We start from the raw sequence: 342 nt of genomic DNA on the forward strand, positions 1-342 counted from the left end.
AGGGAAAGATAGGTAAAGCACTAGATAATGGTGTTGGTATTGTTGGATAGGCACCTGGAAAAAAGTAATCTTATATTTTGCAGCAAAATTAATTCCTGTTTAGAAAAAATCATGGGATTAAAACAAAAAGTCTTGGAGTGAAAAGTTCCTTTTTATATATGACACAAAATGCAGAAGCATACAGAAAAATATCGATCAATCGGACTTGAAAAATTCTTTCTGGAAAAAACATATGACAAGGTGGAAATATCTGCAACTCATATCATAGATAATGGACTACTTTCCTTGATAAATAACTTTTTACAAATCCATAAGAAAAAGACCAGTAATCCAACAAAAAAA

The sequence above is a fragment of the Odocoileus virginianus genome, chromosome 4 (genome assembly GCF_023699985.2).
Source record: "Odocoileus virginianus isolate 20LAN1187 ecotype Illinois chromosome 4, Ovbor_1.2, whole genome shotgun sequence".
Classification (NCBI taxonomy): Eukaryota; Metazoa; Chordata; class Mammalia; order Artiodactyla; family Cervidae; genus Odocoileus; species Odocoileus virginianus.